Source organism: Balaenoptera acutorostrata, chromosome 2 (assembly GCF_949987535.1).
Source record: "Balaenoptera acutorostrata chromosome 2, mBalAcu1.1, whole genome shotgun sequence".
Taxonomy (NCBI): domain Eukaryota; kingdom Metazoa; phylum Chordata; class Mammalia; order Artiodactyla; family Balaenopteridae; genus Balaenoptera; species Balaenoptera acutorostrata.
Window position 1 is genome coordinate 124,970,713 of NC_080065.1, and position 25,395 is coordinate 124,996,107.

A 25,395-nucleotide genomic window follows, 5' to 3' on the forward strand; every position below is an offset into this window, starting at 1 on the left:
ATTGGCAGGCAGATTCTTAACCACCGCGCCACCAGGGAAGCCCCTGCTTTGCTTCTTAACAACATGGAGTGCTTGATCAAGTTATAGTTGAAACAGTCTCTTTTGGTAAAGCTACATGATTTTGGATACTTGCATGCTCTGTTACTGGCCAGTGGTCAAAGGTAGCGTTGTCCTGCTAGTTTCTACACTTTGGGTAATATAAAGATTTGGAAAGAGGACTCTTGGGGTGGGGAGCAGCAGGGAGGTCTATAGAGAGAAGGATGTTGTGGTCAGAGAGAGGGGCCCATGTTCTCTGCACTGACCTAGCAATTGAGGCATTCCTTTTCTACTTCCAACAGCTACAGTATTCCACTTTTCCAGTCATTCCTCTTTGCCTCAACAAGTAATTTGGAGCCCTAGGTAGGTTGTCAGGAGAAATGAATTATTTCTAAACTACAGTTGGAATGCCTGTAAACCGCCCCTTGTCTGCAATTAGAGTGAAATTGTGGCTTTGTCTCAGTCTGCTGTACCATACCCATTAACACCCAGTGGCTAGGTTTTAATAGAAGAACTTTCTTCAGTTCCTAGATCTTCTGAATTATGAGCACATCTTTCCTTCCTTCCTACTCAGGAATAGCATCTTTATTACACCTGCAGAAAATTGTCACTCATGTTAGGAACCCATCTTCATTTCATTCCCTTTGTGAAACAGCCTTTATTTCACGTGATGGGTTATTCTGGTGATTGTGATGGTAGAGAAAGCAGATTTTTTTTTTCCCATTTAAGCAAAGCACAAATGCTGACTCAACGTAATATCATGTAAAACTTTTTCTCTTATGTTTATAACTCAACAGATTGGTAAATCCAGAGGAACTGTTATAATCACTATATGAGACATACTGTATTAGTATTTCAAAAGTTTATTCCAACCCATTTCTTCTTTTATATTCTAAAACATCTTCATTATGTTTGATGAGATAGATCCACAAGAAGATGGAGGTACCCAAGGCCAGTCCAGCTTTCAGCCAGTCAGGTTTGTCATCTGGTAGCTCCCAAATGTAGAACTTGGAGCGTGCTAAAAAGCCATTCAGGATCCTGGCCGGGGCCAGCAGCCTGGAGAGGGTGGAGAAAGCAGACTTTTAATATGAGAATAACTATGAAGGTAGCAAACTATCAGAATATACATTCATATCCATCCAGGAAGAGAAAATAGACTTCCTTTGGGACACTCCTGGAGCCTGTTTCCTGTTTCATCATTCCTTTGTTGTGCATGCGCTTAGATGAAAAGTGGCTCTGAGTTCTCTGTACCAAACAAAAGCCTTCCTTAAAAGCCTTTTCCTAACCTTAGCCCCAGCTGGTATAAGTGGTTGGTATTCAGGCACCTCTGAATATTTCCAGGGATATTCAGAGGTACCTGAATACAATTCCTGGGATGGGCTTAGAAATAATGAAAACCGGCCATGGGATCACTTTCTCAGGGTGATCCCGAAACACGTACATTCCCCCATTGTTGCCATATTTTACCCTAGTCAATATAAGTGGCAAAGCTCAAAGCTTGGGACTGACTGTAAAGCCTTTCAGGCCTTTGGTCTCAGTGGCTGAATGTGTGACACAGTCACCAGCCAGCTTTGCCCTTTCTCAGTGCCTGCTCCTGGGCTGATTGAAGAAGAGGCAGAGTCAGACATTTTTGTGACAATTGATTACTTTTCATCTTTGAATTTTTTGTGGAGCTGCACCTTAACTGGAGGCAAACTGTAGCCTGCCTCTTATCGGATGAAGAACTACATGAATGTCTTAGCACCAGGATAGCACTTAATAGTTTTCAGTTGAGTGGGGGTTTTGTTTGTTTTTAACCTCCTGTGTGAGTTGTTATTAATAGAATGGCCTTTTCCAGGGCTGGGGTTCCTGATAACCCTACAGTGTATACACTGAAAGCAAATGGTTGATCACTTTTGGAAAGGCCAAGAAGAAGTTACTGAGTGCCCAGGCCTCTGGGGACTGATGTCCAGAGAAGAGCAGCACCAGCCTCAGTCAGTGTGCCATGTTCCTTTTCAGACTTCTCCTAAGGATATGAGGGGCGACAGCAGCCATTTTCCCAGGAACCTCGCTCCTTGCCCTGAGCCACTTGTTCTCCTGTTTGAATTTCTTCCTAAGTACTTAAAAAATCTTGACTCTTAAAGGGTACACTCCCCTACCCTAAATTGTAGGGCCTCTAGAGAACGAGAGTGAGTAGGGAGGGTTTGGCCAGCTTTCTCACCTTTGAAGTTTTCCATAGGAAGTGAGTAGCTTTGAAAGCTCTAAAACTGCTACTTAGGTTTTCTGACTTGGAGGTTTCTAGAAACAGTACACAAATACAACCTGACATTTGGGCTCCAGAGCCAGCTCAGGGGTGAGAAATGTTCCATGCTTGAGGTAGTTGGCAAATCTAGGCTACCTACCTGACAGGGGCATCTGGAGCTTCCCCCCAGCTAATTAAGGGGCAATACTGGTTAGGTCCTTCTGGGCAGTCTCCCCCCACCTCCATTCCACATCTCTGCCGTCTTTGAAAGGTGTGGCTGGTTGCAGGGTGTTGCAGTAAAAGTTGAGGGGAGCTGGCCTTGTTTCAGAGGAGCCCAGGACTTCCAGTCACCTGCTGCAGTGTAACAGAAGGAACCAGGGGAACAAAGGCTTTCTCAGACCTGCCAGAGAAGTTGAGCTTTTTCAAAGGATGGTTCCAGATCATCTAAGCCTGGCCCTCCTTTGGGGGGGACAAAGAGAAGGCATAAGACAAGGGGTAAAGGGGAGGTTCTGGTGCATTGCAACAGGTTATGGGGCAGGCACTGTTTTCATGAGTGTGGGGTTTTAACCTCTAAGCTGGAGAGAAAGGACACGAAGTTTGGGACGTAAATTTTGGGAAGAGGGGCAGAATTCCTTTGGGATTTCTCCTCTGACGCACTGTCCCTGGGTTCCTCCCTGCTAATCCTGCCCCCTGCCACCTTCTGACTTAAGTAACAGTTGGGTAGGCTTAAGTTTCTATGCCCACAGATGGAGGAGGTGACTGAAGTGCATTTGCTTGGGTAGGGAGCGAGCTGGTATCTGAGTGGATGCTAGTGCCTGAGTTGCCAGCAGAGGGCAGTGGTGACCTATAGCTGTAACAACCATGAGGTAGGTGGTCAGTAAATCGGCTTGGACAGAACCTGGGAGGGGCTTTGGTTGGGGTGGGGAGGCCTGTTTGGGTTTGGCTTTGTTTACTGTTTATCCAGAACTGGATGGCCCAGTGTCTAGCTCATTATGCTCCATCATAGCCTTAATCACAATGAGGGAACAGATTAGTATTCTAGCCCAAGGCCTGCCAGAAGTGTCAAGCCACCAGCTCCCCGTTCCCCTCACCATTGGTATAGTAGCCATATGCCTGTGTGTGGACAGGTTCGTAGGGACCAGGCCAGGGCCTTTGCCCACCTAGCTGCAGGTTGCATGGGGACAAAGGCCTATTTGTTGCTTCATGTGAACAAGGGGATCTCATATTTCTGGCACTTCTCTGTCTGGTGCCCACTGTTACCTTTCCCCAAAGGCAGGCAATCTCTGCGACTCTAGCCAACTAGCCCTGTCTCCTTTGCCTGCCTACCTACTCTGGGCAATCAGGACATGACGTTTCGTACCTGAGCGGTGGAGGGCTGGGGACAGGAGGAACAGAGCTGGGGGCTGGTGATAGGGCCTGGGAGATGTTCTTCCCTTGTCCTTTTCAATCTTATCTTGTGTGTTGGGGCCCCAGACTCCCCAGTCTTCCAGCCCAACAGCTGTGAGCCTCCAGGGCCACTACCCGGAAGCCAGCTGCCTCTTCTTGGGGAATTCTTTGAAATTCCAGGCCCGGCCATCTGGGTATGCAAATATCTCCAGATTTGCTGAGCCCCGCCAAGTGGCTGCACCCCAGGCAGAGCTGTGAGAATTAACTGCCACTACCCCCAGATGGGGAAAACTGCTAGGGGCTGTTGGTGCATGGAACCTGCGCTTTCACCTGCTGAGAGACTCTTTAAGAGTGGGAGAGAGAGGAGTCCTGGGGCTCCCCAGGTCCTGCTCTAGTTACTAACTGTATAAGGGATTTTGCATATAAGGTGTATACTCACTGTATAAGGGTGAGTTGGGAGACCCTTGGGGGCCCTTCCTGGAGTGTGAATCTCTGAGCATAAGAAAGTCCCTGGAATATGGAGGGAAGCCTTGGGTCTAGCGTGGCTAGAAGGGTGGGGGCTATCTGGAGGGGAAGCTCCTGGCTTCCTACCATGCCAGATCCAGGCAGTAGAGCTGGCTTAGGCAGCCCAGAGTAGGCCCAGCAGTCTGGCCCCCAGAATGCCTTGCTTTCTCCCAGGCCTCCCCCTGGGGCTGGTTATCTGGCTGTAGCAGGAGGAATGTGTGCTTTGAGTGGGGAAGGGTGGGGGGGCAGGGTCAGGGCGGAAACCTGGGAATGTGGACTCCCTGCCTGTCCCTGTCCCTGTTGGAGGGAGGGAGCCACGGAGAATGTGGCTGACAGGCCCCAGGCGTGGGAGAGTGTAGGCCTGCTTGTATGTGTGAGTATGGGCGGGAGGGGGCTGCCCATGTGTGTAGGAACGTGTGAGAGAATTGTGAGCATGGACATTCCTTAGTGTTTATGCATATGGGTGTGAGCCTAAACTGTGTAGCCTTTGAGGAACAAAAGTCGAATCTGTATTTGAATCACAGGCCCATGACTTTTCAGTTGTATATTCTTGAGCAACTAATTTCTGTCTCCTTTGCTTGGTTTTCTCATCTGGAAAATGGGCACTTGGCCCAGGCTGGCCCATAGGCAATGCTTGGTGGAAAATGGCCTTATCAAATTAAAGGGTTGCGGCTGTGGGTGCTTATGGATTCAGGGAAGTAGGCGTGGGTAGTTGGACATTTTTGCTGGACTCTTATACAAGCCAGCTGATTTTGAGCAGGACCAGCTCCTGGGACACCCAGGGACTTGGGGCAGGCTGTCTGGGCCCCTTTGGGGCCTATGCCTTTCATACCCACTTAGCAAGGCCTGCAAGAATGTGCCTAAAAACAGAATGGGTAGGCATTTAGATGGACATGCCTGGCCGGCCTGTGTGCCCCTGCACAGGGTTTGTGTCCCTCTGTTTCTCTTGGGGGACAAAAGGAGAGCTCAGCTACCCTTTCTGGTGAATAAAAGCCTGGAAGGGGATGCTGGGAAGAGCTGCCTCCAGCCATCTGGGAGTGGAGATGCTGTGGAAGGAGGCCAGACCTCCCCCAGCTGTTTCCCTGCCCTACCTGAAGGATGAGAGTAAGGGATGAGACATGGGTGATTGTAGCACTGCCCACAGCCCAGAATCCTTGCTTTCCCCCATTCTAGGGCACAGGCCACCAAGTGGTTCTACGCTCTCTTAAAGAGTGCCTCTGTGTGCCTGTGTGTGCGTGCATGAGGTCTTGAAGGGGGGCAGCCATTGGAATCTTGGATCAACAGGCAGGATTTGGGATCCAGGCACAGAGAGGCTGGGGAATTAGGCAGTGTTACACAGCCAGGCAAAACTAGGGAATGTTTGAAGTCTTTCTGGGTGGAACCTTTAGGGGGAGCTCCCTGGCTGCAAGGGATTCCTGGAAGCCCCTGGGAGGTCCCAGGCCTTAACTGGAGGAAGTGAGGGCTAGAGCCCAGCTGGCCCTACAACTGTAAGCACAGGAGTGGCCTGTAAGGGTGTGTTGAAGGAATGAGGGATCTTGGCCTTGTTCCTACACACATGTACCACTGGGAAATGATGGTGGTGAGGGGTGGGGTGGATTTCTGAGATCAGGGGCCAGCCCTCTTTCCTTCTTTAGATTTGGAATAGGGAGCGCTCTGGAACTGATACCTCGGTTTCTGTATGAAAAATGGCGGAATGGAGAGAGAGACTGATTAGGGATGGTCCTTAAGGAGCTTGCGTGGGAGGTTCTGGACCTTGTTTTAACTGAGAGATCAGATCACTGCTGGGTGGGCGGTGCTTTGTGTTCTACAGCCTTGTGAGAGTGGCAGGAAATGGGGCCAGTAGCAATGTACTAGTTCAGTTGCACCTGATGAGAGATTGGGGGTGGTTTCCCCACGGAAGTCCCACAGTGTGTGTGGCCAGTGTGGCAGTGTACTAGGGGAATTGATATATGTGGCCACTGTGTGAGTGAGTGCAGCAGTGTGAGTGGTTTGTGACACTTGAATTGTGTTTCCCAGGTGTGTGTAATGGCTGAACTAATTTTGTTGTTGGGATGAATCAGGTTCCTGGAGAGGAATGGACCTATCTGGAGAGAGTGATGCTATTAAGTAGTTACAATCATTATATTGATATGACTTAACTAGTATACAGACATTAAAAATGATCCCACTACCCTCTGTGTTTTGAGTGCTTACCATGTGCTTGGCCCTGTGCTAAGTGCCTAACCTGCAGTAGCTCATTTGGTTCTGTCAGAACCCTGAGAGTTAATGCTGGTTTGCCTGTGCCACAGTGTTTATTATGCCATGTTATATTCTCGTTGGCGGATGTGATACAGCCGCATCTCTGTCTTACTTGCTGAAGTGCAACTTGTGGCAGTGTGGGGTCCTGTTGTATACTTGGGCTCTCTGTCCTGTTTTGTGTTGCCAATATGGGGCTCCACTGTGTTGTTCCATAGTTTAAGACCCAATTTGACAATGTTTTTTGAGGTGATGGTGATGGTGTATAATTTGGCTGTGTGACTTTTTTGCTTTGTTGTGCATCCAGAGTATGTAACTCCCTTCTGTCCTGTAGTTGAGACCAGCTAGTAGAATGTATGACACATTTTGTGTCTTGGTGATGTGGGTGTCTAGTGTAGGGTCATCGGTTGTGGTGGTGTGAACTGGTTGTGTGATAGCGTGACTGGCTGTATTGTTATGTGTCTGTGACCCTATTGTGTGTGTCGGGGGAACCATTTGTTTGACCCCTTGACCTCCTGTCCTAACTTGTGTCAGAGACTGTTGTAGTGTGCTGTAACTCCGTGAGGTGAGTGGGGGCAGTGGCCCATAGTGGCCCATCCCTGTACAGATTGTGTGTCCGTGTGAGCCCATGTGCCGCTGTGCCCCCTTTTCGGGTCTGTGTGTTGTCTGACCTCAGCCGCGTATGTCCCCACCCCTGCCAGCACCGCTGCCCCTCCCCCGCGCGCTGCGCAGCGATCGATCGCCATTGATTGTCCCTGACGAGCTGCTCCACTTTCCAGCCAATGTCAGGAGGGGGGATCTCCGCCGCCCTGGCGGTGTCATTTCCACACACTCCCTGGGCTGCCGCCAGCGCGGGCGCCACTAAGAGCCGGCCTGGATCGCCCAGAGCGCGGACCGGACCGCCCACGCCGCGCCAGGACGCCCGACGGAGAGGCCAGACCCCCACCTGCCCGGCCTGCGGCCCTGCACCCAGACCTTCCTCCCTGGGTGGGTGGATGCTGTTGCTCCACCAGTTTGAGCTGGCCCCGAGGAGGGTGGGGGCACAGTCGGTGCGCCAGTGCACTCGGGTGGGGGCGTGGGGGGCCGTTTCCGGCGGGCGGAGGCGCCTGCGGGCCAGCTTTGCCGTGGCCCAAACAGATGCTAATGATTTTCCGGGAGGCGCCGGTTATCTCTGGCCCCAGCCAGCCAGTGCTCGGGCTTGGGCCGGGCATAGACACCTCCCCACCCTCCCCCTCACCCCTATGAGCCTCGCCAAATGACCACCTGGCCCCGAGTGGACAGTGGGGGTCGCAGGCTCCCTGGGGTGCCCCCAGAACTCTGGCTGCAAGGGAATGTTTGCTCCTGTCCACCCAAGATGCTGCTGCATCCTCTTCTGAACCCGTCCCAAAGCACCCCCCCTCCCATCTGAACAGGGGAAACTGAGGCTCAGAAAAGCCCAACCCAAGGTCATGCTGACCCACCACCTGCTGGGCTGAGTGGATCACACTCTCTCAAGGCCACCCTGTCGGGGACTCAGCCTTCCTGGTCCCTCTTTGCCCAGGGGCCAGAGCCAGTTTCCAGGCTCCCCGGTGGAAGTGCTGACGTGGCTTTGGGCAGCTGTCTGGGGCTGGGAAGCGGGGCAGATGTCACAGAGCCCAGGGGAGGAGGCGGCTCCATGGGGAGGGCGGGCAGGGCCTCTTGCCTGGCGAGACACGCCTCCTCCCCTTAGGCCTGGCGGTGTCTGGGACTGGGGCATAGCTGCTGCCCAGGCTGACCCGCCTCCAATTCTAGCCCCAGCTCCTCTGTGTGCCTGCTGACATGTGCTGTAACCTCTCTGGTTCTCTTCCTCCCCTGTGGAGGAATATAACAGCACTTGCTTTGGATGAGTGTGAGCCTCAGATGAAAGCAGAGGTGTGCAAAGCCCCCAATCCAGTGCTGGACATACTGTTCCTGCTCAACATGTGTTAGCAATTATTATTATTGTCTTTGCAAGTGGGAATTTGGTGTGTCCAGGAGCAAAACTGAGTCCTGAGAGTGCCAGCTGGCTTCAGAGGTCATTCCAGCCAGCCTTCTGCCTTGGTGCCCCTGGCCCTCTGCATTTCTCATGCCTGTCTAGCTTTGTTTCTTCTCACTGAAGTGTCAGCTCCCCTCAGCTCTGCCTGCTGCCAAGCTGCCCCCACCCCCTCTTATCGTTGTAGTTCCCTCCTATCTGGCCGCCACATTGGGTCCCTCGAGCAGCACAGCCCCCTGGGAACAGCAATCGATGGGGCGGAACAGCCTCCCTGACAGATGGACCCATGGAGGCTGGGCTGCTTCAGCAGAGCTCCCTAGGAAACCAGAGACAAGAGCTGAGCCACCATGGCTGCCTCCTAAATAGAAATGGGAGGAGGCAGAGAGATGAGGAGGAGGCCAGAGCTTCTAGCCAGCCCCATGCTGGGCCAACCCTCTGGGGATGGGTCTGGTGGGGCAGGGCAACCCCTATACTTTTCCACAGGCCCAGATCCTCTTGAGGGGAGGGCTCTGTAGAGCTCGCTTGGTAGGTAGGATGTGTCTGAATTCCCATCATGGGCAGGTGAAGTTTTGCCGTCCCCATCCCCCCATGGGCACTTTTTCTAACAAGCCCAGAGGCTGGTGGGTGGGTGGGCAGGCAGGCGGCTTACCACATTCCTCAGGCTATAAGGGGCCTTTGAAGCCAGAATGGCAGGAGGACCTTCTCTGCCTGTTGGGGGTGGGAAATGATGAGCCTCGGCCCCTGTGAGTGTGTGTGGAGAATACCTCCTATCTCCTACCAGGCTCCCAGATTAGTCAGGGACTTCTTCCCAGGGTTTCTCAACCTCAGCACTATTGACATTTTGGGCCATTTAATTCTTTGTCCTGTGCATTGTAAGATGCTTAGCAGCAGTTGTGACAACCAAAAATGTCTCCAGATATTGCCCAGTGCCCCCTGGGAGGCAAAATCAGCTCTAGTTGAGAATCACTGGTCTAACCTCAGGACCAGACCCCTGGGTTGGAAGGGGTGGCTGACCCCATGGGGATGCCATATATCCTCTTCAGTAGTGGAAAGGGAAGTTTCCAAAAAGGCTCTGTCCCCAGCTGTCTCAGGCCCAGGAGGGTGGGAGACACTCTCCCCCCTCCCCATGGCCCCTGCTAGGTTGGAGGGAACCATGCTTGCCTGAGATGGCAGAGCATTTGGCGTCACTGCTCAGCTGCACCAGGCTTGGTGCCAACACCTTACTGCTGAGACTACAGAGCATGGGGGCGGGGGAGCGGGGGCGTTCATGGGGGTACTCAGGCTGCCTGTGCGACCTTCTGTCCAGCCAGCTTGAGATGAGGGGAGCCAACATGGATGATCAGCCTCCTGCCTTCCCTTGGTGCCCTGGCAATGTCTCTGCTGCCTCCCTCTAGGCCAGTGTTGGGTTGGGAGTAGGTCTGGCAGGACTGAGAGCCAGTGGGGGCTACTGCCTGGAGCAGGAGGGTTGTGGACACAAGTCCAGCGGGCCCAGCCAGCTGACAGCTGGGCCACCTGAATGCCGAGCTCTCCCCTCGAGGAAGGGGAGGAAAGAAGACACTGTGGGTTGGCTAAATGCTACCTGAGTCCCCCCCAACCCACAAGCCCTTGAGCCTGAGGACTGGGGAGGGAGCTCCCTCTGGAGTCATCTCCCTCTTCCTGCTCAAGCAGGCAGGCAGGCATTGAGGTAAGGGAAAGTTTTCTAGAGCATAGTGTCACTGCTGGGAAGTCCCTACTTATGTCTAACCTACTTCCTTTCTTCCTGTAGCATCTGCCCTATCCTGGGCTGTGTGGTTCTCTGGCCAGGGTGTGCCCTTATTCCTGGGGAAGAGAACCCCATGGGGGAATTTGCAGTCAAAATAAAGGTCAACGGGTCCTTGTGTGGGTAGAGGGATGAGGGTGCCTAACTGGGCTCAGCTAGGGGATGGAGAAGAGCACTGGTGCCAGTTGACAGACCAGGGCCTACAGAGAGCAGGGTTTCCCCAAGACACACTGAACCCAGCACCAGCCTAGGGGGTCCTAGGGTGGGGAGGAGGAAGTGGCTGGGAGGTGGGCAGTGGCTTTGTAACCAGAGATGGGCCAAGCGGTATGAGGCAGCAGCTTGGAGCTGGAGTTTAAAATAGCGCCTCGGCCTGGCCAGGATCGGGTTCGGGTCACCCACAAGGCAGTGTGGCCACGACCATCTGGCTCGGGTTTCTTGCCACCCTTGATGATTTAATGGAGGAGGGGGCTACCCAGGCAGATAAGATAAGACCCCCTAAGAAAGGGGGTCCAGGCACTGCCACTTACAGTCCCCTGAGCAGACTCTTGCCTGTCTCCTTTCTCCTCCACACCCACCCCCACGGGACAGGTTGCCCCAGCTGCATCCTGATGCCCTCCCTCCTCTTCAGTAAATATTTGACACCAACTGAGGACCAGGTACTTGACAGAGCATGGAGATGAGTAAGGCCTTAACCTTGTCTAAAGCCCAGGAGTTTTGGTCCCCAGGAGCACACAGAAGGGGGAAGGTGATAAGTATTCAGCAGAGACCCTCCACTGATGTCCTAGCCTCAATCCTGAAAGTCCTAGGCATTGGGAAAGGAAGAGGCAGAAAGACCCCCACAGGCTGCAAGAGAGGAGGGTTAGACCTCAAATAGGCCTTCCAGTGAAGAAATGGATTATGGCTACAATGGGGAGGAGAGAATGTCTTCTCAAAAGCTAGTGATCGTCCTTGAAAATTCCCCAGGGTGGTCCACTCCCCCAGTGTTCCCTGGCCTGCCCCTCCCCCAAGGCAAAGCCCTCAGACATAGATCTGAGAGCACGTTCTGGTCCTTCTCTGTCCAAGTAGAGTGATCACTTCCTCAGGCTGACCCAAGCAATAGGGCAAGGGGCCAGGGGATATGGGGGTGGGGGTTCCCCTCTTTAGTTTTTTGAGGGAAGTAGCTCTAGCTCTGCCACATCCCATTTTGCTGTTAGAAAGTGGGAAAAAGCTACTTCAATCAATAAAAAGTTCTAACCATAATCCCTTCTGCTCCACTCTCCCTTGCCAGAGAGTCTCTGGGCCCCTAGGGGCAGTAACAACCTCTGGGCAGTGGCCCTTGAGGCCTGGCAGGTAGGGTTTCTCCCCACTTTGCCCTCCTTCCCCAGCCATGAGTCCGAGGAGGTGACCCAGCAGGCCAAGTCAGCTCAGGGCCAGATCTCTCTCTAACTGGAGCAATGGCCATCTCTCCTGACGGAGCCCACATATATCTAAAAAAGCGTCTTGTATATCTTAATGATTTCTCAACAGCCCCTGATTGAAGCATGCTCAATTTAGCTGTGCCGTAAGTAACTTTTTATATTTCCTCGGGGAATCATTTCATTTATGAATCTTTTCTGAATCTGCAATCTCGATTAAAAGTTGATTTTTTTTTTTTTTTTTTTTTTTTTTTGGTCTCTGTCTCCTTGGCTTCTGAGACGCCTCCCTAGCGAAAAGGGTGGTAGCACCATCAGTCCTCCCTCCTTAGCCTGTCTGGGTCAGGAGAGTTCTTCCCGAGGTGTGGGGGGAGCAGCAGCCAAGCCTCCCCTGTGGTAGCACCTGGGGCTATGTGACCTGAGGGGGAGCCGCCCTGGAGGAGGGGCTTACAGAGAGGTTGGGGGCATTGCCAGTCTCCTGCCCACATACCCTCCCCTACCTGCCTCATATCAGCCCCGCTACAACCAGTGTTACACTGGGGGGATTGTCCTGCCCATTCTGGCTTTAGGGTGTCTCCTCACCTGTAGTTTAAGAATTTAAGAAGGAGACAGAGAACGCTTCAAGGGTTCAGCTTGAGAGCACACAACGGGTTCAAATCCTGGCCCTGCTCCTGTACAGCTGCCATAGCCTAGGTAAGTCACCTCTCCTCTCAGAGCCTCAGTTTCCTTATTTGCAAAATGAGAATGTGATTGTTAAACAGATTACCAAGGAGGTAAAGGGTTCAGCACAATATCTTCAGAAAGGCAGCCTTTATTATTTCCCTTGGGGGACCCCAGCACCAGGAAGCAGGGTTGGAACAATGCTGAGGGTCCTATCCCAATTCTGAACAGTATCTAATTCTTTTCCTCAACCCATTCATTATCTAGTCCTGGTGATACCCCTTGAGGTGAAGTGGGTGGGACTGGCATAGTTATCTCCCTGAGGATAAGGGTCTGGTGGGGTTGGGACTTGCCCAGGGGCTGCCCCAGGAGGCCCACCCAGAGCTCCTGACTCTCTCCTAAGAGGCAAAGGTCAGGGCTACAGTAGGAAGGCTGGAGGGCAAACTAGGGTGAGAAGCTCTGAACTCAGAGAGAAGGGCTTTCCCCATAGACACCGTCCCCATCTGCCCCCCCCACTCCCTCCAGATAGTCGGGGGAGGGATTTGTCCAGGTGCTGCGACCTCTGGCTCTGACCTCTAACCTCTGACTCTGGCCTCCGGGGGGCTGGTGGGCTCTCTAAGCGTCAGAGTCACAACAGGGGGTGGGGCTGAGGGGACCCAGCAGCAGAGGCTGCTCTGGGAGTTAAAGATTTACGAGGGACCCCTTCCTGAGGCCTCCCTCCTCACAGGCCCAGCAAGGCAAGCAACCCGTGACTGCCCAGGTGGCTAGACACAGAACCAGTCCCGCCAGTTCAAAGAGCAGTTCATCCTGGGCCTACCCCCAGGCAACTGCCTGAGTACCCCATTCTCTGGAAGAGGAAGGCAAAGTAGGGGTTGGTAGGTAGGGTCTGGTCTGAGGAGGGAGGCTGGGTCCTGTTTTCCAAAGTCTCAGTGTGAGGGGCATTTAAGACCCTGCTTTGCCTTCTGGAGTCACATCTGTGAGGGGAGGCCTAGCCCCACCTCTCCACCTCCAGCAACTTTTCTCCATATCACCCCACCCTAGCCTGCAGGTCTTGGGTAGAGCACTTTCTGGCCAGGCTTCTGGATGCCCAGGGCACACCACCACCGGCCCCCCCTCTTTGGGCCTGGTCTGTGGCCTCCAGGTTTGGGATGCTGTGTCCTCCCCTTCCCCAAGGCCCCTTTCTGTTACCTTGCGGCCCCTCCCTCTTCTTGACCCTGAGGCCATAGAGCCACAGCTTTGGCCTCTGGGAGCACACAGTCCCACTTCCTGTTGGAGAGACAGTTGAACCATGATTGTGCCTAGTGAAGTCAAGAGTTACTGTCAGGGGACTTCCTGGTGGCGCAGTGGTTAAGAATTCGCCTGCCAATGCAGGGGACATGGGTTTGATACCAGGTCCTGGAAGATCCCACATGCCGCAGAGCAACTAAGCCCGTGCGTCACAACTACTGAGCCTGCGTGCCTAGAGCCCGTGCTCTGCAACAAGATAAGCCACTGCAATGAGAAGCCCGCGCACCGCAACCAAGAGTAGCCCCTGCTCCCTGCAACAGAAAGCCCAAAGCCTGAGTGCAGCAACGAAGACTCAACACAGCCAGGGAGAGAGGGAGGGAGGGAGGGAGGGAGGAAGGAAGGAAGGAAGGAAGGAAGGAAGGAAGATCTTAAGAAAAAAAGAGTTACTGTCAGGGGCATGACGGACGCCCCCCCAACTGTCCCTACTCCCCTTCCCTTACCACATAAGGGCTGAGTTCCCTGGGCCTGGCAGAGCATGGGGCTACTGCTGGTTGTCTGGCACATGTGTAGCTGTGCCTGGGTGCAAGCGGAAATACAAAGTGTGAGTGTATGTGCTGGCCTGGTCTCTGCTCCCTCCCAGCCTCACCCCAGAGTCATTTTATTCTGGGACTGGAGTCCCCCTTCTGCCCGCCTCCCTTCCCCAATGTTTATACAGCTCAGGGCCAGTCTGGGCCACCAAACTGACTTCTTAGGGATGGCTGGACCTTGGCCTCCTAAGAAACAGATCTAGCTTTTCTGAAATTTCCTTCTAGTTTCACGGTTCTCTTGTCCCTTCAGAGGTCATGGGGGCAGGGGTGGGGCCGAAGGGCCAGTGGTCAGTATGTGAGGGCTGAGACCCCAGAGGCGTGGGCCCATGTCTAGGCAGTCAAGCTTCTCTCTTCCCCTGCCCACGTTTGCACCCCCAGCTCTGCTCTGGAATTTTGGCCAAGGTCACAGTCCAGTGTGACCCCACTGAGCATTATCCTGCACCCTGCCCTCAGGCAGGGCTCCAAATGCCCTGGCTCTCATTTTCTGTGATACAGATGCCGGAACTGGGGCCTCAGGAGAGGCGTAGGCCAAGCTCTGGGTTGGCCGTCTTTATTGGAGACTAACTCCCACACTCCTCTCCATGCAGCCATTCCCAGTCACTGGATGTTTAATCAATGACTGACATTAGCTGATAGATGGTAGTCATGGAAAAGGTAGATCCCCACACAAGGCATGGGTTTAAATCTTGGTTTTGCTACTTTGTAACATTAAGCAGTTGTCTTGAGTCCCGGGATTAAATAAGCATATTCACAGAAAGCAATTAGTGTGGTGCCGAGACACATAGTAAGTGCTCAGAAAACTGTTGGCTACAGTCCTTACTACTGGTACCTACTTAGTGCCAGGCTTCAGGCCCAAAGCAGGTAGGAGACTCTCCCTTACCCTCAACAAATTTTTGTGGATGGTAGTAGTGAGGGGACAGGGAGACCATGAGCAAATAAAAGCTATTTTTGTGCAGTGTGGTCACTGTGGCCACAAGAGGGGACAGATGAGGACCCCCAAAGCCAGGCCGCAGAGTACAATTGTTCAGTGCATGCACTGCAAAAAAGGCACCTGGCCAAGGGGTCTAGGAAGACTGGAAGACAGTTTATGACCTGCTGCCAAATGGGGGTACCTATATCTGCCAAAAAGTGGTAGCTTTTTCTAATTTGCACAAAGGCTAGTGCTGGCTCTGTAGATATAAGCCAAACTGAGGCGGGGAGTAGAAGTCAAAGAAGGTTCCCAGTGGAGTGATACATGCTCTTGGGCTTCAGTGAGGACTTCAGGAGGTGAGCTTGATTAAGGCCCTTCTGGGCAGAGGGAACAGTGCATGCAAAGCCACAGATACTTGAAGGGAAGTTTTGGGGTGTCTGAGGGAAACACCAGTGTTGAGTGGTGTTGGTCAGCAGGGCTCAGGAATTGCAGGGAAGAATAGGACCAGTTAGGGAAGCCAGGCCAAGTTGGGGAAGGGGCTTGAGCTGAGCCCTATGGGCTCTGAGGAGTCACTACAGGATGAGGAACAGGTGAACCCCAGGCAGATCTGTATGTGAGAAGCCTCACGAGGATAGCAAATCTCTGAGGTTAGGAAAACAACTTTGGTGCCAGTCTCATGTCAGTTTCCTCATCTCAAAAATGGGGACAATACTACTACTGGGGCTGATGTAAAGACTAAATGAGATAAGTTACCTTAACTATTTAGCTTAATGCCCTGCTCAGGGTAAGGGCTTTGTAAATGCTAGCTATGGATATTATAACCAGGACCAGGAGAGCAGGATCCAGGGTATTGGACTGACACATTCCTACCCAGAAGACAGGGCAGGTGGGTGCAGGGCCCTTCTCTCCCCGACAGGTACTGGAGACTTATGGAATTTGCTTCCTGACTCTAAGCTGATTGATTGAATAGCAATATGAAACTCCAATACTCCTTTTTGCAGGGATTGTGAACCAGGATCCCTTTACTTCTTCTTGTGGAAGGGGCCTGGGGTGGGGATAGTCTCTCCCAAGGCCAGAGACCTCCCGCCCAGTCCTTCCTGGGTGTCTCCCCCTTGTCTTACTTGTTGTGGTAGAGAGTTCTATGTGGATGGTTTGCACATGGCATTTCCTGTTCATGTTGCATTTTCCATGTGGACAGTTCTGCCACTCTCCTCTCTGGTTCCTACCTGGGGTGGATAAGTGAGGATCTGGGTCTCCCTCCACTTCTTAATTTCCAGGAGAAGGGGAAGACTCCAAGATCCACTATCTAGACTAGGCCAGGCATATGCCAACACCCCTTCCCTGAGAAAGTCACCATTGATATCACCTGACTCATCTCCATTGCAGCCTGCAGCCCCTTGGGCTTTGCCCTCCTGTGATGGGGAGGGGACAGAGGTCTTGGGGAAAAAAGTGGATAATTAATAGTAATTCCCTAAGGTGGAGCTACTATCCCCCCCCCCCACCATGGATTTCAGCATGAAGCTTTTTTCAGGTATGCAGGGCCTGATTCTGCACTCACCCTAGGCTTCAGAAGCCTTGAGGACTGAGTTTCATTCCTTGGGTCCTAATCCTCTGAGGCCTGCTGCTGACTCCTGGGCAACAGGTCCCACCTCACAGTTTGGGCCTCAGCTTCCCCAGAAAAGGTAGATAGTGATGGGCTAAGTGTTTGCAGATCCTTGAGCATCTAGGCCTGGGACCCTGCTTCCTTTCGCCTTGTATGGTCAGTGCCTAACACCGTACCGTACCTGACACTCAGGGTGGGGCCCAGAATGTCTATCTTTAAGCAGTTTAGGGGTGATAATCTGGAGGTGTTCGTTTGTCTTAAAACTGTGTTCTCAGAGCAAGTACCTTGCTTTACTCACATGGTACGTTTGGTGTGGCTTTGAGGAAGCTTGCTGGACAGGAGAGGAGAGGCTAAAGGCCTCCCCTAGGGAGCCATTCGTTGACACACAGTTAAAGGAGGACACTTCTCAGCTTTTGTGGAAGGGAGGGGGTGTCCAAGAGAGGGTCATTCCCTGTGGCCTGGGAGGTCAGGGCAGGTAGAGAGACAACACATTCCAGATGAACTCTGCCCTCTGACACCTCCCTCACACCCCTATCTGCTAGCAGGGTCAAAGTCCCAAAGCCAAATTTAGAAGGCTTGGAGGGTGGGCACCAGCGGCTGCTCCCATGAGACCCAGGCCCCAGGCCCTCCAACACCGAGGCAGGTGGCACAGAGGAGGAAACAGCGAGGTGGGAGCTAGTTTTGCTTCTTCCACTGAGACTGCTCCAGTGACTGGAGGCACCAGGTCGCCGCAGTTAACTCCCTGTTATCTGGGTCCCAATCATTCTCAGGCTGAGAACGATTAACCCTAGGCAAACTTCGCAAACCGTCCTGCCCCTTTCCTGTTAGGGTCTCTGGTCTGGGGGCTGTGTTTTCTCTGTCTTGTGGAGGCAGCACAAATCCACCCCCACGAATTCCACAGAATTGAAGAAACTTTCCACTTTGGGATTATATGAGTGAGCCTGGGGCTTGCTCTGTGGGTCCCTGAAGTGGCGAGAAGACGACATCTGCAGCTTTAGGATTAGCCCAAGCTGGGCAGATGGAGGGGGCACTGAATGACGGCGAGGATACGCGGGCCCAAATATGTACCCGCTGGGCTTTTGTTCTCTCTTTCAACCAGTGTCTATTGAGCGTTTCTCTGTGCTAGGCACTGTTTCGGGCTCAGAGTTCACAGGCCACGGTCTCAGGGCACCACAATGTAGTCGCTTTGGCTCCAGGACTCAGGGTTTCGGTTGGGGCCAGCGTAGGTAACAAAATATCCGTTCTCGGATCAGTTTCCTCATCTGTGTAATGGGGACAGGAACCTCCACCCCCTTTCTCCCGGGTAACTAGAGCCCACCGAGTACGGGAATGCGCTCTGCGAAGGGTGCAATCTTTGAACACGCGTCTAGCTCCAAGAGTGCTCGGCTATGAGTTCTCGGCCCTACGCGCACCTGAGCTGAGGGGCGCGGCCAAACCCTTCCTGCTGGTCCTTGTAGCTTCGCCTCCGGCTGGAGAGAGGGGGCAGAGGGATGGCGGATTTCCCCATAAGGTGCGTCTCCAAGCCCATGCACTCCTCACAGAACGGGAGAGGTCCTCTTATTTTTTGTAAAGTTACAGAAAAAGAGGTGAAGACGGGGCGCGCTGGGGAGCTCAGCCTGGGCCGACCTCGTCAGAGCGCGGGGAGCTTGAGGCGCAGTGGCTGCGGCTCCGGCCTCAGAGCCTGCGGCGTCCAAGTGGCCAGAGCTGCGTCGGGAGGGAGGCGGAGGGAGGAGGGAGGGGAGCCGAGGTGGGGGGGGGGGAGGAAGGAGGAGGGAGCTTTGAGTCCGGTCCGGGTTTTGCCGGCAGCCCCCGGGCAGCGTTCAGAGCTCCTGCCCGGGCGGGCGCGCGGCGGCGGCGGCGGCAGAGGCGGCGGAGCCTGAGCGGGGATGTAGAGGCGGCAGCAGAGGCGGCGGCGGCGGCGAGAGCAGGCGCCCGAGCCGAGAGAGAAGAGCGGCCGAACCTTGTTCCCCGAAGCCGGGCCCCGCGTCCCTGCCCTGCCCAGCCCAGCGCCCAGCCATGCGCGTTGCCTGCTGAGTCCGGGCGCCTCACGCTGCGCCCTCCGCCAGCCGCTCAGCGCTACGCTTGGGGGTGATTAGTTGCTTTTTGTTGTTTTTTAATTTGGGCCGCGGGGAGGGGGAGGAGGGGCAGGTGCTGCAGGCTCCCCCCCCTCCCCGCCTCCGACCAGCCGCGGCGGCGTGACTCCGGCTCCGGACCCGGGCACGGCGGGCGGCGCGGCTGGAGCGGAGCGCACCGCGGCGGCGGTGCCCAGAGCGGAGCGCAGCTCCCCGCCCCTCCCCTCCCCCTCGGCCTCGCGGCGGCGGCGGCGGTGGCGGCTTGGACGACTCTGAGAGCCGGTAGGTGTCGGGCCACGGCCCTCCCCCGAACCCCCCCCCCCGGAGGCCGGCCCCCTCCCCTTCCCCGCCTACCTCCCTCTCCTCCCCCGGGGCCCGGTGCGCGGCCGGGGCCGGAGTTCGCTGCAAGTCTGCGGAAAGTTTGGCGGCGCGGGCTCCCCCGAAGTTCAGGTGCGGAGAGCCAGGGACGGGAAAAGAGGGGTCCGTGTTTGGGTGTGGCGGGGGGCGCTCGTAGTCTGAGCCTCGGAGCCCCGGACGCTGGGAGCCCTAGCTCCGGTGATCGCTCGATGGCCTCTTCTATACTCAAGCCTCCCCAAGCCGCAGTCAGCTCGGTCGCAGATCACTGAGTTCAGACAAAAAGAGGGGTTTTAGGGTCGGGGACGGCGGCTTGGGCGCCATGGATTGGGGTCGGGGCTCTCCCTGAGGGGTACGGACCCCTCCCCAAGTACTCGCGCTTGAGGGCACAGGGGCGGCGGGAGCCCGTGTCCTCACCTCTCGGTGTTGGGCGGGCGCTCCGCCTGCGGGGGCGGCTGATTGGAGATCTCTGGCGCGCACTCCCCCCAACAGACCCCATTCGCAGCCCTGTGTTTTGGGGGCATTACTGCTCTAATGCCCAGGACGACGCGTGGCTGAGTCTCCCCCTCCACTTGGAGGGGGCGGTGGCCACTTCTACATTTCCCCTGCGGCTCCTCGCCCCCGCTGTCCGCGGGGTGCCTGGCGGGCTGACCAAGTTTGACCTTTTTTTTTTTTTTTCCGTCAAAGTATCACCCCCGACCACCACTGCTCCCCGCGGCCTCTTTCTCCCTTCCTCCCTAGCCTTAGGGAGTCTTTCAGGATGTCTCCTGAGCCCCGCGTGGCCAAGCAGCATGCAAAGCCAGGGAGGGAGAATGGGGGTGTTCCTCTAGCTGCGGAGCTGTGGGAGGCGGGTGTCCCAGGCGCCTGCTTCGCTGCTCTGGCCCCAAATTTACCCGTGAAGTTTGGCCCCGAGCCCCCTCCTCTCTTCTTCCCCAGAGCGAGGGGCCGAACCGCCGCGAGAAGAATGTGTTAATTTTCTTGCTGGGGGAAGTTGTCCTCGCCCGTAATGGGCTGCTTTCCGGCGGGGAGTGCGGGGTGCGTCTGGCTTTGTTTATTTGTAGGATCAACAGAAAGTGAGTGACCCCAGTTTTTAAATGGGGGGCCGCCTCCGGGACCTGTCAGAAGAGCTGAAGCGCCCAATGAGGGAGCAAGATCGCTTTTTGGTCTCCCACCGCCCCCCCTTCAGGAATCGGAAGGGGTGCGCGGAGTTGGGCTGGTGCCACGGGCTGCAAGGAGGAACCTTGCAGATTTGGGGGGTTCTGTAGCGACTTATCCGGGAAGACTTGCTCCCTCCTCTTGTCTCCTGCGACGGGGGTCTGAAGGGTTGGCAGCCGCGCCCTACTTTGCCCCCTGGACCCTGGGTGGTCTGAGAGTCGCGTCTTCGGATAGAAGGGGCTGAAGGGGGGGTTCTGGCGAGCCAGCCTCTTGACCTCCGCCTTTGCCTGCGCCGCGGGCGCTGTTCGGAGTCCTAGGTTTTGTGGTGGGCCCGGCCCCCCCCGCCTCTCCGCGTTTGCGCAGGAAGCGCTGGGGAGGGGGCGTGTACGTTGGTTCGGCCCTCGCCCCCGCCGGAGCCGCCCCAGGGCGGCCGGCAAACAGAGTCCCTTTCAAGTTTTCCGCGGAGGCCGCCTGGCGGGGGCTGCGTGCGCGGTCGCTGCGGACTTGTTTGGAGCGCTATTTGAACGCCCGGCGCCACCTCAGCTGCCCTGGCCCGCGGGGGCGGGAGGCGGGGGGGCCGGGGGATGGCTGTCCATGTAACTGAGAGCATTTAAATTAGATGTTTTTAGGGGGCGTGCTGGCCTAAGCTTGCCCTGAACCCCCTCCCGAAAGATCCTCGTACCGTAGGTGCCAACCGTCTTAGGAAACCCGGGAACTGAGACCCGAAGCCTCCTCCCAAACCCCTTTTTGAGAGCGATGCAGGGAGACTGAGGCCAGCGCTACCTACTACTGCGTAGTGTTGATTTAGCAGTTTCTCTGGATGAGACTCAAGAGCTTGGGGGGGGGGAGTGGGTAGTGGCCCGCTCTGCAGCTGTCACCCCCTTCCCAGAACGGAAATTGTCCTCTCTCCTTGGGGAGGAGGGAGAGGGGGTGATTTTTGCCCTGGGAAGGGGTGGGAACAGCTGAGGGAGGTTGGCCTCTGAGTTTTCAGTCAGCCCTGGGGGTCTTGGTAGAAGCCCACCGCCCCCACATACCCACCTCCAATCCTGGCAGGACCTGGGGCTCTCCCAGGGAAGCAGGAGCTAGCCTTGCACCTCCCTCTCCCATGCCACCTCCCTTTCCAAGGTGGGGGCAGAGGTTCCTCTGCAGAAGACAGACCCTTGGCTGACTGGCTGTCCGTTGGCGCCTTATTTATGTGTGTATTTGGGCCCGGCTGTTTTCCCGGCTCAGCAGGTGACCCTGGCCAGGGCCTCCTATCTCTCCCCCGACAGAGCCTGTTGACTTACCCGTGGGCCAGCGGCCTCGTCTTTATCACGTGAGGCCTGGAATGTCCACCCGGCAGGGCTAGGCTGGGTGGGGGAAGGGAAGGGGAGGGGAGGATTCTGCATCCAGGGCCCAGGCCAGCTCAAACCTGTGTTCTATGGGTTCCTACTGTGGCCCCTAACTCTTGCTGCCTCTTTCCAGCTTCTTGCCTACCTTCTACCCATTTGGCAGATGTGAAGCTGAGGCTTATGGAAGTGTGGGGGGCAGGGTTGCATCTGGATAAAGGATCAAGTCTCTGGGAATTAAATACCCCAACTTCTTTAGGACCTCATCTAGTTATTCATGGGAGAGTGGAATGGAGATGGGGGTCTCTCTGGGAGGGAGGGGTGTAGGCTGGGCTGAGGTCAGCTGACTTTCCAGGGTGCAGGATAGGGTGGAGGAATGGTGGGATACTGATGAGCCAGACCCAGGCCTACTTTCTTAGAGCCTCTGGTGGGGTGATCATGAAGTCAGAACTAGCTCCCCAAGCACGGTGTTCTGAAGCATGCCTTAACTGACCAAGGATGGGGTGGGGCTCACTTATTATTACTGTTGTTATTATTATTGCCCACTCTTTATATATAATTTACTTATTCATTCATTGGTCTAGTGTGTATTTATTGAGCACCTACTGTGTGTCAAGCCCCACCCTTCTGGGAGTGCAGAAGTGAATAATCACTGACTCTGCCCCTGCTCTGGAGGCAGGCCCAGGGTAGAAACTCCGCCCTCTTTCCCTACCCCCTGGGGCCCTGAATGGGGCTTTCCCATTTTTTTCCTGGGGCTCTACCTCTCTTACTCCCCACCACCTGATCCCATCCTAGCCTGTGTGTGTGGTTGTATGGGTGTGCGTGTGTGTGTTTGTGTGAAGTGCCCTTGATTAAGTGTATTAATAGTTAAACTCTCGCTCATAGCTGGAACTCACCAGACCACAAAAAGCCTCCCCAGTTACTCACGCGCTACTGCCCAACAAGAATATCCCACTCAAGTTTTTTTTGCTTTCTCTTACTTCCCCCTTTATTCCCCCCAACTCTGAGCCCACCTCCCAGGCTGCGGGCAGTAAGAAAGGACTGCCCCCTCAAAGACCCAGGAATCTCCAACCATTCCACCTGCCCCCTAAAGTCAAAGGCAGTGTCAGCTGCTGGATGAGGCTGTGTGGGTCTAGTCTGTTGGTATGAGATGTGGGAATCTGGGTGGTTTGTGTGCTAATGACTCAAGACGTGTTTATCTGTGACTCTGTGTGTTCAATGTGTGTCTGTCTATCTTGGGGTGTGGGAGTCTGAGCATATGTATATTTGTGAATCAGGACATGTGTCTGTGGATCTAGGAGTTTGTGTATGCATCGCATATATACCTGTGTGTTTGTGAACCTGAGAGCCTATATCTGAAAGTTGGATTTGTCCCTGTAAATCTAGGAATGTGTATATTGTGAGTTCTGTGTGCTTAGAATTTTGGAGAGGGTGTGTTCATGATTTGTGTATATCGGTGTGTTTTATATATGCTTGTAAATATCGGAGTGTCTCGCTCCCTGAGTGGTGTATCTGAATTGAGAAAGTGTGTGTGACTCTGGGAGTGGCATATCTGAGCTGTGCTGACAATGGTCTATGTCTGTCTTTGGTGGCTGGTGTCTATGTTCCTTTCTCTTTCTGAGTCTCTCCCTCCCTGATTGAGGCCCTGAGTGTGTGAGTGTGTGTAATGTTGAACCTCTCCCACCCAGTCTTTCCCCTCCCCTGCCCTCCCTGGCAGTAACTGGGCAGCCTCCCCATCTGCCTGCCTGCTGGGAGTTTTGGAAGCCATGGAGGGAGACAGGCTGGGGCCGGGGTGACAGCACGTATCCACGGCGATGGCAGCCTGTGATTATGGGAATAAAAGGATTTTAAGGTCATGGGTTTATTTTTCTGTTTTGTGTTTTTCCCCCCTTTGCTGGAGCCATTGGCAGCAAAGGGCCATTGCTGTGTGTCTGCAGGTTGGGAGTCTGTCCCCCTGCAAGTGAACATGGATCTGCAGGGCTTTCCTGGGAGCATGAACACATGTGTGTACATGCATGAGTGGAGCCTGTGAGAGCGTGTGTTCCTATCTTCCTGCTCCCCATGGGAGAGTCCACAGGACTGTTCCCTGGGGGAGAATTCTCAGGAAAACTTCTTGTTTCTGGGTGTTTCATGGAGCTGGAACCCTGTAGTCCTGTGTGTGCTGAAGAGCTGTCTGGCCTCAATCTTTGCCCACCTGTCTCCCCCTCCCCGCCCACTCCCCCCATAGGGTGTCTCTGGCCAGAGACTGGCTAGGCCCAGTCACCTGGGCCAGGCCACATCTCGGGGTGTCAGTGCCCCTGGCCCTGCTCCAGCCCCTGTAATTGCATTCTGCCGCCTAATCCCCCGCCAGCTCAATTAGATCGCAAATTCTTCTTCATTTCCTGCCTCTGATGCTGGCCTCCCTCTGGGCTCACAGGGCCTGGGAGGGAGGGAGGGGATCTTGCCCCCTCTTCTGCCAGCACTGAGGGCTCTGGAGGTGGGGGTGATTAGTTCCTGGCACACTGGCCCTGGGGTGCTGGTTGCAGCCCTGGGGACCAACAGGACAGGGCTTTTTGGACCAGCCTCAGTATCCCCATGCTGGGGGAAGGGGCTTGTGTAATCTGGTACATGAGCTCTGGGTAGACCAGGCAGATCACTCTGGCCAGGCCCCTAGGCAGTGCCCTCACTCTGGGTCCCCACAGGCTCTGCCCATCTCCTGCTCCCAGAGCAGTTGCTGACAACCCCTGGCATAGCAGTTGTGACCTTGTTTTTGACCTTTTCTTGTTGGCTGTTCCAAGCAGGCACCAATAGGATCACTGAGCTCCCCCCTACTGGGTCCTCCTAACCCCCTGCCTTGACCTTGCCTGGGCAAGTGTATTTGACCACTGGCTCAGGAGTCAGAGCTGGCTCCAAATCCTGGCCATGTCACTGCCTAGCTGGATATATGACCTTTGGTCCGTATGTGTTCTTTCTATGATCCTCAGTTTCCTTATCCCTGAAATAGGATAATAAGAGTGCCTGCTTCACAAGGCTCTTTTCAGATTAACACAGGGATGGCTGTGCAGTGCCCAGCACCAGTGGCTAACCCACAGTCAGAATTCAATAAAAGTTGGCTTTTATGGTGATGAGGACTTCATATCCCCCAGTGAAAAGGAAAAAAGAACACGTGGCTCATGGTTAGCATTTCTGTCTCCATTCTGCTAATTAGCAGGTGTATGACCTTGGGTACATCACTTTGCCTCTCTGGATTTCTCTTCCCCATCTGTAAAATGGGACCGATAACGGGTCTGACCTCACGGGATTATCTGCATGCAGTTGCTTGGCCCCAGCTGCCCCTGCAGGTTTTCAAAGTATTACTTGTCCTCTTATTTCTTTCCTCACACCAAGCCTGGGTGGGGTGCAGCTGGTGAAGGCACAGGCTCAGGGACAAGGGGACTGGCCAAGGTCATGAGGCTGATAATGGGACCTGGGTGGGTAGGAGGGCTAGGGGATGACCTGCTGGCTTTCTTGCCCGTTTACTCGCTGGCTCAGCTGAGCACTGAGCTGTGAGGCATGGCCTTCCCTCCCGCTTGTCTCTGTGGAAAGTGGTGGCTTGGCTGATTTTTTTTCTGTAAAGGGGAAGCTGGATGTCTACCCCCTTCTTCCCCAGGAGGCGCCTGTGGCAGCGGCTGTGCTGACAGGCCTCCTGGCCCTCTTACTAGGGTGGCTGGCAGCTCTGGAAGGCCGGCTGCGTGCAGATCAGCCAGAGGGAAGAGGGAACCGCAAAGGTCCCCTGCCATCACTAATCCCTACGGTCCCTCCCACCCTCAGCCTGTCCTCCGTCTGGATGGAAAGACAGAAAGCAGCCACAGCAGGAGGAGAGCTGGGGGAGACTGGCTCTGCTCAGGAGGTGATGGAGGGCGACAGGCACGGGTTTGGGAGGGGGTCTGCTTCAGGGTCCCTCTATCTCCCTGGCTAGTCTCCTTATTTCTATGACCTCTGTCACTCATTGGCCTAGG

General features: G+C 54.8%; 1 protein-coding gene and 1 long non-coding RNA gene across 5 annotated transcripts in view; one reads left to right on the forward strand and one right to left on the reverse strand.

Annotated features, from left to right (window-relative positions):
* Positions 1–881: 881 nt before the first annotated feature.
* Positions 882–20,115, reverse strand: LOC103000420 (uncharacterized). Of its 2 annotated transcripts, none has more exons than XR_450160.2 (3): positions 19,829–20,115; positions 18,936–19,203; positions 882–1,092 (listed from the first exon to the last, which is right to left on the reverse strand). It is a non-coding gene; the product is annotated as an uncharacterized LOC103000420 (long non-coding RNA). The 2 variants fall into 2 exon arrangements; XR_003622416.2 differs by lacking the exon at positions 19,829–20,115 and adding an exon at positions 19,353–19,790.
* Positions 18,317–25,395, forward strand: part of CXXC5 (CXXC finger protein 5) — a 34,020-nt gene continuing 26,941 nt past the window's right edge. The window contains exon 1 of one of the 3 annotated variants that reach the window (XM_057540646.1): positions 18,317–18,863. The gene's annotated coding sequence lies outside the window, so the exon portion shown is untranslated. Of the gene's footprint in view, positions 18,864–18,909; positions 19,032–25,395 lie in introns of those variants that run through there. The other 2 variants (XM_057540647.1, XM_007172260.2) reach the window with 2 other exon arrangements.